Source organism: Rhinopithecus bieti, unplaced genomic scaffold (assembly GCF_001698545.2).
Source record: "Rhinopithecus bieti isolate Rb0 unplaced genomic scaffold, ASM169854v2 scaffold_64250, whole genome shotgun sequence".
In the NCBI taxonomy this organism is placed as follows: Eukaryota; Metazoa; Chordata; class Mammalia; order Primates; family Cercopithecidae; genus Rhinopithecus; species Rhinopithecus bieti.
Genome location: NW_016824178.1, coordinates 78,351 through 93,864, shown reverse-complemented (window position 1 = coordinate 93,864; position 15,514 = coordinate 78,351).

The window sequence follows — 15,514 nt, the reverse complement described above, 5'->3', positions numbered from 1 at the left end:
TAGAACTAGTTTATTTAGGAGTCTCAATTTGTTGGAGTTTGTTTTCATTTGTTTTGTCCAATTGCTACCTACCTCTTCTTCCTCACTGGGTAGCAGATCCTTAAAAACATCTTGACCTGTCACTTTTGATTGTCAGAATAATTTCCATTCAGCTTAAATATTCAGTCCTCCTCTTCGTTCTAGAATTTCAGTCTCAAGGTCAATTTAAAACTCATTCCTCTATTCCAGCGCAGGCTTGGAATGGAGGATGGCACATGGTCTGCTTTTTATACACATTCTTTCTCTCTGTTGAAGGGACTAACTTCTCCATGTGTTAGGGCAGATGAACAGTGACGGAAAATAGCAAATGTCCCTTTTCTTTACTGAAGAAGTTGGCATTCCTCTTATTAGATTTCCCCTGCTTCTCTTGCTAACACTGGCGGACCAACAACAGATGCCCTATTTCATGAGGCTTCCAATACCTGAGTCTCATGGAGCACATACTTGGGTCCTTCACAGAACCAGATTGGGTCTTCCCCAGTGCATTTCTTTCCACCCTTGGCTACTAGTCTTCACCTGGACCACGTTCACTCCCACCCATCACCTCCAGAGAGACAGTCTACTCTTTAGCTTCTTTCTTCAGGGTACCCCTTTGGGGAGGAAATGTGTTACTAGCAACATGGCTCAGGCCCACTTACCTTCCCAGGTGCCCACTCCATCCACAGGAAACTCTCAGATCCTCCGTATTCCAAATGGTGGGTAGACAGCTGGGTCTGCTGCCAGCTCCTTGCTTAGCCCTGTCACCTTTTGCCTGTTCTCATTCCCCTTGTTCAGGGAAGCCAGGGACAAGTTGACAAGTCCAGTGACTAAGCCAAAATCCAACCAGAAGATGAAAGATAAGTCCATCTTTACTGTCAACACTGTGTACAAGTGATTCTCTTGGCTTCAACGCACAAAGAGGAGAGAAACTAGCCTCTCTTGAACACTGCACTAACCCAAAAGGCCTCCGACGTCTCCCACTCTTGGTCATCTTATGCAGACTTGGGGGACAGGGTGGGTGTAAGCTGAAGCTCCTCAGCAAGTCCTTAGGCTTCCCTAACCTATGAAAACTCCTTGACTTTAGAATGTGGGGTGCTTGGTGTCTTGTCTTCAAAATGGACACTAGCAAGAATCTGTGCTATCAGGAAAAATCTCCCTGGACTTCATAAAGATAAGTGCCCTTCACAAGAGCTCCTAGAGCCCCTGTGCTACTTAGTTCTGAACCCCATTACATTGTGTGGCTCTTGCTTGCTGGATTATCCATTGCCCCCTGCATTAGCCACCCTTGGGCTTTCTGGCCCATCCTGGAGTCCAACTCAGTGCCCACCACATGGTGAATGCGAAGAAGTATATTTTGATAAGATCAGCCAGGTAAGTTTAGTGTGGGAAGGTTTTAAGAAAAAGAAAATGGTTTTAAAGGATTTGAAAGAGAAGATGTATCTGTTTTCATGAAAAGAATGGACAGTATTCCAAATAAGGGAAATAACTTGATGTGGGCGAAGGATTACCCAGGTGCCGAGGCAAGAGACTGAAGGCACAAACTGTTTCAGTATAATAAGGAAAATAGTTAGAATAAGAATAGTTATAATACAAATTAGATATAGAGATGATCATGGATATTATCAATAATTAGTATAAGCATTATAAATCATTTGCTTTTAATATTACTCTTTGTTGTATTACTAATATAACCAAGGAATGACTGGCGGGCATAGGGTCAGGTGCTGAAGGGACATTGTGAGAAGTGACCTAGAAGGCAAGAGGTGAGCCCTCTGTCACGCCCACATGAGGGCCACTTGAGGGCTCCTTGGTCAAATGGTAACGCCAGTGCCTGGGAAGGCACCTGATACTTAGCAGACCGCAAAAAGGAGTCTCCTTTCCTTGGAGTAGTCAGGGAACACTCTGCTCCACCAGCTTCTTGTGGGAGGTTGGATATTATCCAGGCCTGCCCGCAGTCATCTGGAGGCCTAAACCCCTCCCTGTGATGCTGTGCTTCAGTGGTCAGGCTCCTTGTCCGCTTTCATGTTCCTCCCATACTCCTGGTTCCTCTTTGAAGTTCTTAGAAGAAAATGGTAGAAGAAATAGTGAAAGTCTTAAAGTCTTTGATCTTTCTGATAAGTGCATAGAAGAAAACGCTGACGTACGCTGCCTTCCCTCTCTGCTTCGGCTACCTAAAAGGGAATGGCCGCCTGTCCCATGATCACGTGACTTGTTTGACCTTATCAATCACTTGGATGACTCACCCTCCTTACCCTGCCCCCTTGTCTTGTATGCAATAAATATCAGCGCACCCAGCCATTCAGGGCCACTACCAGTCTCCGTGTCCTGGTTATAGTGGTCCGCTGGGTCCAGCTGTTTTTTCTTTATCTCTTTGTCTTGCATCTTTATTTCTTATGATCTCTTGTCTCCGCACACGGGGAGAGCACCTGCTAAGCCCTGTAGGGCTGGACCCTACACTCGAGTAGTATGTGTGCACATAGGAAAATTCTGTGCCTATGAATAGAGTTAGATTGATTTAAATGGAATGAAATGGTGATCAAGTACTGTATCAAGAAATGAAAAGTTGCTTTAGAGACAATATAGTTTCATATATTAACTTGTGATTTTGTAGAATTATCTGCCTTTATTGCATATTTCCAGTGAACATATAGTAAGCTGTCAATATCAAGACATATGGCCTCAACTGTTACAGTGGGACTAATTTCAGCTCACCTTCAGAGTTTTTAGAACAGAGTCTTCAGGCAGAGATAGACAAAGAGTATTGCATCATGTCATCTCATTCCTTGCAGCTATTGATGCAATCAAGGTTTGCTGAACAATACAATCTCTTCTTTAAAGTTACTATTGATCCATTCTAGTAACTCAATATGTGCTGAGCAAATTCTGAAATCATTTAGGGCTATAAAGATATTCATGGAATAAACAAAGTTTGAATGCCCTGACCGTGGTTTATAAATGCCTGATTAAAAGCAATGCTGTTGTTGCCCTGTTCAGTGTTACATGTCTAGGGTCCTTTTGTAAGTGCTCCAGACCAAAAGTAACTTACCTATAGTGGATAAGCATTTGTAAGTTATTCTTACAGAGATTTTCCCAGAGTTAAGAAAAACGTGTATGTTTTGAACTACATATAATTGAAACAGAAGGGTAAAGCTGATTTTCTGGATCACCTGTCACCACAAGAAATTATCTTCTTGGATCACCGTTCTGTTTGAGTCTTTTTGAACTTTATGTAATCAGTGGACTGTTTCATGACTGTTCTGAGAAATGGCAAGGCTTGAGTGTAGACTTGTTGGATTAATGGTGTCTGCTCTCGGAAGGTTGACAAGTGGTGTTCCACTAGAAACAGAGTTTTCTGTTAGACCTTCTCTTGACTGGTTGTGGTTGATGGTGACCTGAAGAAATTGGGTTAATTGAAGAGTCTGGTTCACATCATTTCTGTTTTCAAACTGCCATTCTCCATATATAACACTTCTGGAGTGAGAATTTGAGCTAACATGCCATACAGCCTTGAGTTTTCCCTTGGTGTTTCCTTCAATCCTTTTTTCTTAAAAATCCTAAAAAACTTTTACATAATTTTCCCAAGTATTTCATATCACCACTGCATAGTTTTTCCCATCTGGCCTATATACACATTCTGTCATGAGGCAGTTACAAATGAGGCAAAGATGGGACAGCTTTTTTTTTTTTTTATTTTTTAGACGGAGTTTTGCTCTTGTTGCCCAGGCTGGAGTGCAGTGGCATGACCTTGGCTCACCGCAACCTCCACCTCTCAGATTCAAGCAATTCTCCTGCCTCAGCCTTCTGAGTAGCTGGGATTACAGGCACGCACCACCACGCCTGACTAATTTTGTACTTTTTTAGTAGAGACAGGGTTTCTCCATGTTGGTCAGGCTGGTCTCAAACTCCTGACCTCAGGTGATCCACCCACCTCAGCCTCCCAAAGTGCTAGGATTACAGGCGTGAGCCACCACGCCTGGCCAATGGAGCAGCTTTTCAACCAGGCAGGTTGTTCATGCTGTGAAGGAATTCTTGACTGTTGCCTTTTAATCTCTCAACATCCATGCTATCTGAATCTAATCCATTCCTGAAAACACATTGGATAGCAAATTTTCATATAGAGGAAGCTTATATTCTATTATTTTAAATGGCAAAAATAATGTAATCTCAGTTCATCCAAAAGCCACAACCAATTTTCTCAAATATTACTAAAATATTCTTAAACCCATATGTAATCATCCACCAAAGATTTAAACATAATGGAAAACATTTAAAACACCTACTGCTGTACCTAATTATTTGTGTGCAGTATGCCATTATATGGTGGAATAGGGATTTTCAATTTTTGGCATGCATCAGAATCCATCGAGGAGTTTGTTAAAGCACAGATCTTGGGACACAGAGTTTCAGAGAAAGTAAGTCTGGAGTAAGGACCAAGAGTTAGCATCTCTAACACACTCCTGCTGATGCTGATCCTGCTGGTTCAGGACACTGAGAGATGGACTGTTGTAGAGCATACGAATTTCATCTTTCTTCTACATTCAGTGAGTATTACAAAACATAAATAACCATAGTGGAAGTAATATGTTCAAGATACTACAAAGGATGAATGCAAGTTACACTCACAAGAATGAAATGAAATGATATGGCAATTTTCAAGTAATGGTTATTGACTAATGGGAGAGTTGCCCCAGCAGAATCTGGTGACCAATGGAAGCTTCAGTCGCAGTCGGGGTTTGAGGGTAAGTAAAAGAATGAGTGGAACAGTAGATGTCTCACATCCTCCAAGTCCAAATGCAGAGAACTGAAAGGCAGCTTTATTGGCATGCAAGATTCTGGAAGTGGTGTGGCCCTGAACCATCATCTGAAGCTATAGATGAAACGGCGTGAGGAGCACAAAAGCTCTCAAAATGGACATCTGTTCGTGTTCTCTTTGCTTAATGTTATACAGCTACTGATAGCATAAGACCCAGCATGTCATTGCATTTCTGGAATGTGGTTTTTCCTTTGACGTCATGATCATATTTACTTGCTATAGCAATGGTTTTGTGGGTATGATCTACAATTTCTTCTGAAAATTCTGCATTGAGTATTCATGGCTTCTCTTCTTCCCTTTCCCCCAAGGGATGATGAACTGAGTTCTACTTTCTGAATGAGTTCTACTTTCTTTTTTTATCTAATTTCTTTTTTTCGAGACAGGGTCTTGCTCTGTGGCCCAGGCTGGAGTTCAATGGAGCAATCTCGGCTCACTGTAGCCTCGACCTCCCAGGGCCAGGCGATCCTCCCACCTCAGCCTCTCAAGTAGCTGGGACTACAGGCATGTGCCACCACACCCGGATAATTTTTTCTGTTTTTTGTAGAAATGGGGTTTCACCATGTTGCCCAGGCTGGTCTTGAACTCCTGGCCTCAAGTGATCCATCTACCTTGGCCTCCCAAAGTGCTGGGATTACAGGCATGAGCAACTGCACTCAGTTGAGTTCTACTTTGTGAAAAGACATTTTCACTTAACAATTGGGAATGCTGATCTGGATTTTGATGACGTACATCTAGACAACATGTATCCCTATCAGACAGTACCTGAGATGGGCCTGCAACACAATCTGCATCCTCTTACCTGGGTTCACTTGCAACTTAAACAGATTTTCTGGCATTCACTTGCTGATTTGCAATAGCAGATTTTTATTTCAAATATTAAATCTGGAATAAAAATAATTGCAAGTTGTTATAGTGAGCAGTTAGGGAGTGAGAGTTCAAATAATGAAGGATACCTGGATAAATCAAAACTTTACCATCTGGCAGACATAGGCCTGGGTACCTGGGCATATAGTGATCAACACAATAAATATGAAGCTGCCTTCATGACCTTATAGCTAGTGAGAGAGAGACAATAAACAGGCAAATGAATGAAATGTGTATTAGTACAACATACGATACAGACTGAGAAAGGAAGATAAGAAGATGCTGTTAGAGACAATAATGTAGGAATGGGGAATGAGAGGGGACCCCCTCTGAGAAGGCAACATTTTGTCTCTGTTTTTTTACAGAATATTTTGTTTTGAGTTTTCTACAGAAATGTTCAAAGTACAAACAAGTACCAAGAAGAAAATAACCACCACCCACATTTCCACCTTCTGGAAATAACCTTAACATTTTGGCATTGCTTCTCCCAATCAAAGTTGTAATGGATACCTCAGAGTAGCCTGGCTCAATCTAGTTACTGTAGCTATGGAGTAAAGGGAAGTGATGGAAAATATTTTTTAAAAAATACCTACACTCAGGCCCCACTCTACACCAATTGGACCAGATCCTCTGTGCATGGGTACTTTTTTAACATGCCCAGGTAATTCCAAAGCACAGTGTTGTTGAGGCACGGCCTTAAGGACTTTCCCTTCCACTCATTTGTTCTGCTGAGGGCCGAGGGGGGGTCAGCTTTTATGTCTATAGAAGCCCGAACCCTTCAGAGCTAGTGGGCAGAGGCTCCAAAGTACAAAGCACTTCCATAGAGAATATGGGAAGAGCCATCCAGAGGCCAGAGACAAATATCTCCAACTAGGGATGGAGGTCTCAGCTGTAGCTGCCTTCACTGGTGATACTGTGCTGCAGGTCATCTGGGAGATAGGAAGGTGCCAAAGTTTAAAAGACAGACACTTCATTCTTTCTTTCATAAGCTTTATTAAAGATGCCCAATTTTATAGCCAAGAAAGAAAAATTTATTGATTCTACTTTCACAATGCAGCAGACAAAACGCTACCCATATGTCTTAGTCAGTTCAGGCTGCTATAACAAAATACCAAAGACTAGGTGGCTTAAACAATAGACATTTATTTTTTAAAGTTCTGGAGGCTGGGAGTCTGAGATCAAGGTGCCAGTGACTCAGTTCCTGGTGAAGGCCCATTTCCTGGCTTGCAGATGGTTATCTTCTTGCTGTATCCCCACATGACAAAGAGAGGAAACTCTAGAGTCTCTTCTTCTTGTAAGGGTCCTAATCCCATCATGGGGGCCCCACCCTCCTGACCTCATCAAAAGCTAATTACCTCCCAAAGGTACTAATACTGTCACACTGAGGGTTAGGGCTTCAATACACAAATTTGGAGGAAGGGCACATTCAGTCCATGGCACCCTACAATGTCCTGAGAATCTGAATTGAAATTATTAGAAGTGGTAGGAAACCTTATCTTTGGAGTCTTTGGCTAAAAATCCAGAGGATTGCTATGATAAGGAGAATGTCTCCCCAAAAATGTCCATGCCCTAATCCCTAGAACCTGTGAATACATTATATTACATGGCAAAAGGGGCTTCTCAGATGTGTTTGAGGCTATGAGCCTTAAAATAGAGAGATTAGCCTAGATTATCTGGGGATGGAATGGGGTGGCAGTCTAATCACATGAGTCCTTAAAACCAGAGAAACTTCTCTGGCTGGGGTCGGAAAAGATGTGATGTGACAAAAAGGGAAGTCAGAGAGACATGAAGCATGAAAACGGCTCTGTGCACCATCACCAGAATGAAGATGAAGGAGGCAACATGATGAGGAATGCAAACAGCCTCAAGGAGATGAGAAAGGTTAGATTAGAGCCCAGGGCGGGGAAAAAAAAAACACCTTTACAACAGCAAAAAACTGAGTTCTACCAATAACCTGAGTGATCTTGGAAGTGGATTTTTTTCCCCAGAGCCTCCAAAAAAGAGCTCAAGCCAGCTGCCACCTGGATTTCAGCCTTGTAAGGCCTAGAACAGTGACACCCGCCTGGACTTCTCACCTACAGAACTATGAGATGATAAACTTGTCTTGTTTTAAACTGCCCAAATTTGTGGTGATTTTTAAGGTAGCAGTAGAAAATGAATATAACTGCCAAGGCAATTTTGAGCTATTACCCCACGGATAAGCAATTTTAGTGACATTGACTTTGATTGCTAAACACAGACCATAAGCTGAGAGATGAGTGACCTGGCGAGTTTTGGTGGTCAGTTTGCTCCTGTAACATTTACCCTGACTTGGATAATGTTGTTTTCTAAAAGGTTCCTGAAATACTATAAAGAAAAATGTGACGGCATTTCAGAAATTATTGTGTCTGGCTAGCCCATGTTTTAAAAATACTGACAAAGCTATGACTATTGCAAAAAAAAAAAAAAAAAGTTGAAAGGAAATGCATGAATTTAGAAGAGATTTTACCGTCATCAAGATAATTCTCTCCTATAATAAACCTACAAGAACAATAGGAACTTTGGGGCAATTTATCTTGCTCCGTGTCCGTGGATGTTATGCTAAGCAGCTGGACACGTCCCCAGTCTTTATGGTCTTCTCAACTTCCCAGCATCAGATTTCCAGCTGCTAGCCAGGGGTCCCGTTAGGAAATGCCTGCATTCTGAAATCACAGCATGATGCTTTCAAAGACTTCCTTCTGGGCATATTTTATTAGCTCCAACAACAGAAACCAACTCTACTTACCTTAGAGAGAAAATGAATTTATAGCAATGTATCGAATAGCTCACAGAATTAACAGGAAGGTTAGAGAATCAGCTGCGAACATGGGCAGGAAACAAAGGAAGCCAGGCAGTTGTATCCACTGCCAAAATTACATCATAGAAAGAGTCTATTAAAGAAGCTGCCTCTGAGCCATGGATGCTACCCCTGGCTCTGTCACCTTTGGATGCCAGCTACTGTGGATAAAACTGCAAAGAATTCTAAACTGTTCCCTATTTCTTTCTCCAGATCTGAAATCCTGAGTGAAAGGATGCAATTTTTCTCAGCTTATATAATATGAAAAAAAAAAATCTAGGCCCGAAAGGGTGGGAAAATCACATATTTTAGTTTCCCTAGTAGGCGGCAGGACTCTTCTCATCTTCAAAACTTACACTGTGGATCATTCCCAGACATAGAAAAAGGTGCAAGGTTTACTGAACTGTCTACCCCTTTGGCTGGTCAACATTTCTGAAGATTCATCTTCTCATATATGCAATGTTCCCATTTCAAATAATGGAAACTACCCTAGTCCCAAATAAAATAATCCAATATTTCATCACTTTTTGTAGCTCCTCATCCAAGATGTCGGAGGGATACTATTTCTGTCACGATCCCTTCTCAACCACCAGCTCACTAATATACAATAGTGGTGTAAAGGAAGATGAAAGAAAGAGAAATCACTCAAAATGTACATGGCACAGCAAGGAAGAAAATCTGAGTAGAGCCTGTAGTCCTAGTTTCTGCTCCTGATAATGAGTTCATTCTGATTTAGTTTCTTTTCACCCATTTCATTGCAGTTACCTTCAGTCCCATCTTGGCTGGCTGTGGTGATATGCTGGTAAATGTTTAACTATCAGATCTCTAGAAAAAAAGATTATATTAATTATAAATTTTACTAATGTAAAGGATATTTAGTGCAAAATTTACATCTTAAAAAACATTTATGATGTTCTTTATTACAAATATTATAAATTCCATAGAGCCAAGTGACTGTCAAAGATCACTTTTGTTAATTTTTTTTCTCCAACCCATGTTTGCAATTCAACAATGATCTGACAAAACCAGACTGCAAATAAAGGCTTGCCTACTACCCAATTTGGCCAAAAAGTTACTCATATTGCTAACTAATGAGTATAGTTATGACAAGGATATTGGTTGATAATTTTGTTTGCATTAACAAGTAAGATGAAACTAAAAAAATGAAGATATATGACCGAACTTCATTTGTTCATCAATGATATGAGTTACTGCTTTACAGAATCAGATGAGTTTTCAAATATTGAAAGAATATTTTCTCAAATTTTTGTGCTATCCACAATTTAATGGCTACAGATAGAATGCGGTTTTAAGTTTAATCTGCATTATTAACATTTTCTCCATCATTTTCTTTAGACAATCAACAAAACATATCATGATTTAATTAATTTTAAAAATACCAAAACTAGCTTTTGTTTTGTTTTGTTTTGGAGACAGAGTCTCACTCCGTCACCCAGGCTGGAGTGCAGTGGCACCATCTCGGCTCACTGCAACAACGTCCACCTCCCTGGTTCAAGCAATTCTACTGCCTCAGCCTGTAGTAGCTGGGATTATAGGCACCCGCCACCGCGCCTGGCTAATTTTTGTATTTTTAGTGGAGGCGGGGTTTAACCATGTTGGCCATGGTTGGCCAGGCTGGCCTCGAACTCCTGACCTCAGGTGATGCACCCACCTCAGCCTCCCAAAGTGCTGGGATTACAGGCGTGAGCCACCATGCTCAGCCTAAAACAAGCTTTTTGTATTAAAGCTTTACATCTTTTTCTTGTTGGACTTGAATTTCCATAGAATTTTATGCTAATAAGTATATAATTTTTATAGTTTTATTTGTACTGTATCATACTTCTCAATGTGTGTGTTTATATATAACTATCAGCTGGAATTTTTTTCTTTTTTGTTTCCAGCTTTATTGAGGTATGGCTGACAAATAAGAATTGTATATATATGGTGTACATGTTTTGATAAACAGTGTGAAATGGTCATCACAATCAAGCTAATTAACATGTCCATCACCTGACATAATTACCATCATATTAACTGGAATTTTAAATTTCATCTCTAAGTGTTAAAATATTCTTAAATTTCATCTCTAAGTGTTAAAATATTCTTCTGAATTATCACTACAGTTATTATTTGCACACAATTGTCAAAACAGTGTGCAAGTATAAATGTTGATAAATAATCATTAAATATAAAAGTGAATTGAAATTACATTTCTTAGTAATATGGATGGGCTGACTTTTAAAATTAGTTCATGTATTCATGGATGAATAGGACTTATTGCTGGAATGAGGCAGGGTTCAGCAACAATTCAGCAATTTATTCCTATTTTTATCGTGCCAGTTCCAGGAATAACCCTTAAATAACTAGGCAGTTCCGGCTTCTAGACTCTTGGAAGGCAGGTGCCTTATTTTTATATTTTATTTGATATGACTTTGATATTGCCCTATTTTGATATTACTGGCACATTATTGTAGACATAAGCACTGAGAAACCTTGCTTTTACAAGTATGTATATAGGAAGGGAGGAGTTTTGCTATGCAAATGTCACTCAATTTGGTGAACTCTTGCTGAGTATATGCTAAATGTTACATAATCTGTCAACCAAAAAATATTTTTAATGATGTATCTTTTTTCTCCAACAGGTACCATTTTCTTTTTTCTTTTCTTTTCTTTTTTTTTTTTTTTTTTGGTAGAAACAGGGTCTTACTATGTTGACCAGGCTGGTCTCGAACTTCTGGCCTCAAGCAATCCTCCTGCCTCAGCCTCCCAAAGTGCTGGGATTATAGGCATGAACTACCATACCTGGTCTCTCAACAGGCAGGTTGTTTAGCCTAATGTACGTGGAGAAGTTAGCACAAGTTTTTTCATTAAGTATTTGTCACTACATTATTATTTCTAAAGAACTTTCATTTCAACACATGCTTTAATTCTATTTTCATTAAAAGTTTGGAAGTGCAGCTTTAGCTCATTCAAGATGCCTGCCATATACTGCAATCTAAAAAAGCCCATCCTCATTGTCAAACCAATTAGTCAAATAAGAGTTGCCTCTCTGTCATGTGACATCTTATATTCTAGAGACTCTCCTTGAGACTTGGGCTTCTCACAGCATGGTGGTCTCAGAGCAGTTTCACTTCTTATAGGATGGCGGTTTTCCAAGAGTCAGGAAACAGAAACTGCCTGGCCAGATAAGGGTTACACCTGGAACTGACACCATGTCATTTCTATCCTACTGTATTGATCAAAGCAATCATAGGGCCCTCTCAGATTCAAGAGGGTGGAGAAATAGACTCCACTGAGGGAGGGAGTCTCTGAGGGAGTCTTAAAGTCACATTCAGAACACCATCAAGATTGTAGATATCATTGCCACCATCTTTGGAAAATACAATCTGCCATAAACAGTTTCTGAGAATGTTTCAGTAATATTTAGAAACTGAGGAAACAACCCTAGGATGGGTTCAGTGTCCCACAGGCCCTACCATTAGGTGGACTGCTGTCCAAACTCCATTTAACTTCTGTCCATCTGATTAATGGGTCACAGTAACTTTCTTGGTCCTCAAGAATTAGTGAGATCTCAGAGCCAGTGTCCAATAATCCCCCAAAGATGTACACTTTTCCCTTTCCCAGTGCACATTTACTAAGGTAAAATGAGTCTCCCAGTGGAGTCTCACTGATGAGGGCTAGAAGGGAGATCCAGAAAGAATTGAGGAAGTATTTGCAGTGTTATTTCTTGGAGCACACAGCCTCCCTTTCACTCAAGGAGCCCTGGTCTGAAAGTTCGGGGACCAGGTTTTAGAAGTAGGTGAGAGGTCCCAACTTGGTATTTTTATTTTTTGGCGTATGTCTAACCTCTGTTCATCAGATATGGAATGGTAGTGGTGGTGTTATAGAATCCAAATTAGCGGCTTAATAGACTATCTAGGATCCTCACACCTGGGGATCCCATCATCAATCCATTACTGCCACAGATCCCTGTGGCTTAGACTCTTCTAATTTTCAGTCTAGGAACCATGATCATCTTGCTTCTGGAATTAAGTACTGCCTGCTGGTCTCCATCATGTCAAGATACTCATAACACATTAACATCATGAAGCCTGTTTCTACATATTATCTCCTGTCAGTAATTCTGGTTGACAGAGGAGAGGCACTCCCCTCACCAATTAATTTCTCAAGGCCATGAGGGAAGGAATTGTCTTTTGGGGGTTCTCAAGTAACATAATCAGTGTAAATGTGGAAATGAATCAACTCAAACATTACTATGTTCGTAAGTCTTTAGAGTTATTGCAAATGAATTTCTTGCATCTCAACTTTATTTATAATAAGCCACAACTGACTCCAGGTTTTAGCCAAGCAACCAAGTAAACTATTAGAACTACTTTCAGCCTCAAGTTAGCCTACTGGATCAAGAATATCTGGTAAGTGGACCCATATTGATTAATTCATCCCAATATAGAGTTGTCGGTTTTTTTCATTTTTGGTCTAGCACCTCAGAATCCATTTCCACATATATTTCCCAGATTTTTATAGATTGTAAATCACCAACCTGCAATTATTTTGGCATGTAAGCCTTCTTCTTCTGTGGAGACTTGGTGATTGGCCCCCAGAACATGCTGATCTGACTCTAGAGGTAGGAGTAGAGTGTGAGAATTGGCTTTCTGTTTAGTTGTTCCTTTTGGTAAGAGGTCAGTTAAAATTCAGGGGTTTTATTACTGAGGAAGAAGGGGAGAATGCATACTGTGAGACACCTAGATCTTTCTGCCACTTTTAAGGTATTTTTACATTTTACAGTGGTGAAACTGCCTTCTACCTTTTCTATGTCCCCATCACCTCCAAACCACCATGGTATGGAAGCTGCTCAACTGAAAAGACTTGCTCACTCCCCTTCAAGCCCAGGGCTTCCCAGGACATCATATGACAATCTATGCAACCACATTTCCATTGCTGATAGTTTCATTTCCTAATTCTCTCTCGATGCCATTACCTCATTTGCCCTTATCACTGCAGAGCCTAGCAGGCGACCAAATCATTGATATTGATTACATGTTCTGTTCAAGTCCTCTTTCTCTTTTGCTCTTTTCATCAATTTATTCAAGGATGCTTTCTCATTGAACTAATACTTAAGTCCCAAATCATGTACAGTTTTGTAATGACTTGCACAAATAAGAGTGAGGGAAAGTCTGGTATGCTTTTGAACCATGGGATTTAACCATAAGGATATTTTATTGAAGCCTTCAAAAAATCCTAATAGATTAAAACATGCCGCTTTTTCAAAGGGACATTTGGATTTGATCAACTGTTTTCTTAGGGACACATCTATTTTTTAAAATAAAACAAGCCTTTGTAATAATAGTAATCTTATATGTTAACAGTATATGAAAGAGCTAGTAATACAACCATGTAATGTTATTATACAGAAAGATATTAGGTGAATATAGATACATGGATAGATAAATATATGCTTCCCTGGCTTTATCTCTACATCATTATGATGAAAATGTAGTTTGGAAAATATGCAGGAGGGGAGAGATACTTGTGGAATTATATGACGTAGGATGTTCTTTCGAATTTCTATTTTTTAAATTATTTTCATCATCAATACTGTTTCCAAAATGGGAGCTCTGCTAGGCAAAAGCAAGTATGCCGCTTCCCTATCCATCAGGTATTAGACCCCTCACCAATTTTTAGTGGGAAAATACCAGGAATAATTCACGTTGATTCACTTCCTGAATTAAGATAATGACATATGCTTAGCAAGTGACATCTTCAGTAGAAAATGTGTACTGTGATCTACTACAATAAGTATTTTATTTTGCCATTTATACGTAGAAGCTGTAATGGGCCCTGTACTTCACCCATATCCTCCTGGCTACTACGTTTCAGTGCACACGACCCAGCTTCCAAACTGCCAACCACTGCATTCCTTTGTTAAGGGCTTTCTGTGTCCAACAAAGCACACTTTGCCTGCCCTGTGTTGCAGGTAGTCCTCAATAAAAGAAGGATGGGAGTTGGTACACAAGTACCTCAGGTCCCTCACTCCTCAGCTGAGATCACTCTGGGGTGTATGTTCTATTCAGACTCCCAGAGCTTCCCTGGTGAGATTAAGCCTGTTACCCATAGTCATATCTGACTTCACAGCCCCTCCCTCCAGTTGCCTTCCCTGCTTCATCTCACCTCCCCAGTTCCCTACTGATGTTTCCTTTCCTGCCTAAACAAGCTACCTTCACTTGAACCCTCATCTCAGAGTCTGGTGCTGGGGAAAGCAAACTAAGACAGAAGCCAAAAGAAAAGAAAAGCTTATTGGTGTGCTAACTACACTGGACTTTGGCCTGAATCATAACTTCTGATTTAGACAGAGAAATCTGGATTATGGAAGATACTGAAATTAAGTCAAAATGATTTAAATCATGACTTCAATCACTATATAGTATAGATTAATTTTTAAATCATTGTTGGTCTTTTTTAAATATAAAATAGTCCTCCATATACTCATCAAGTATAGTCCTCAATGTAGCCCTCAAAATGCTTATCAAAACTCCAATAGATTATTTTGGAAGTGTCTGGGCAAAGGAAAGTGTAGTATCCTTTCCTCCAATGGCACATGGCCGTGTGCTGGATCAGGGCTCATGACCTATTGATTTTGCCGTGGGTTTAGTTTTGAAAACATATGCAGCCATTTAAAGTGATTATTGCTCTTTCTAATATGGCAGCCAAGGTTAAAATGTAGATCATTCTGAGTGAGAGACCAAGCTCTGGCCCATAAGAAGCTGCAAGCAGGCGGGAGGGCTGTGGCTATGCTAATGTCACTGGAGGAAGGAGAGCAAATGGGGATTAAGGAAGGGCTGGGCCCCGAGTCATCCCAGGGCAGTTCCAGGTCACATGTGCATCAAGACTATGTGACATTTAGATGTCTCGGGTCATCTCAAGCCAGATTCTCTTCTAATCCTTGCTGTACTTGGAAGTTCCTGCACATACTCCTTACACATCAGAAGAAAATAGATGATGAGTGT